We start from the raw sequence: 414 nt of genomic DNA on the forward strand, positions 1-414 counted from the left end.
GTCTATCTATCTATCTTGACATATTTTCTTCCCACTTTCAGCTACAAATGAACTGAATCGCACATTTTTCTGCCTCTCTCTTCTTCCTCTCTCTCTCCCCACCTCCCTGTTCTCTCTTTTTCCTCTCACCCGTTTCCTTCCCTCGTTTTCCTTCTTCCCCTTTGTCTCCCGCCCCCATCCCCCCATTCCTTTTTCCCCTTCTTTCATAGTCTTCGCTTCCTCCTCCTCTCCTCCCTTCCTTATTCTCCTTCACATCATTCTCTTTCTCCCTTTATCACCATTTTATTCTCTCCGCTTTTCCCTCTTCCCTCTCCTCCACCTCTCCTTTCCCTGTTTTCCCTCCTTCCTCTTCTCCCCCCTCTTCATTCTCTTTTTCCTGATTCTCTTTTTCCGTATTCTTGGATTTCCTTCTTT

The 414-nt window shown here is 46.1% G+C and overlaps 1 long non-coding RNA gene across 2 annotated transcripts in view; it reads left to right on the top strand.

The window, feature by feature from the left end:
- LOC119588715 overlaps positions 1-414 on the top strand; it is a 248,263-nt gene that overhangs the window by 64,669 nt on the left and 183,180 nt on the right. The gene's annotated exons all lie outside the window — the stretch shown is intronic.

This window comes from Penaeus monodon, chromosome 24 (genome assembly GCF_015228065.2).
Source record: "Penaeus monodon isolate SGIC_2016 chromosome 24, NSTDA_Pmon_1, whole genome shotgun sequence".
NCBI classification, from domain to species: Eukaryota; Metazoa; Arthropoda; class Malacostraca; order Decapoda; family Penaeidae; genus Penaeus; species Penaeus monodon.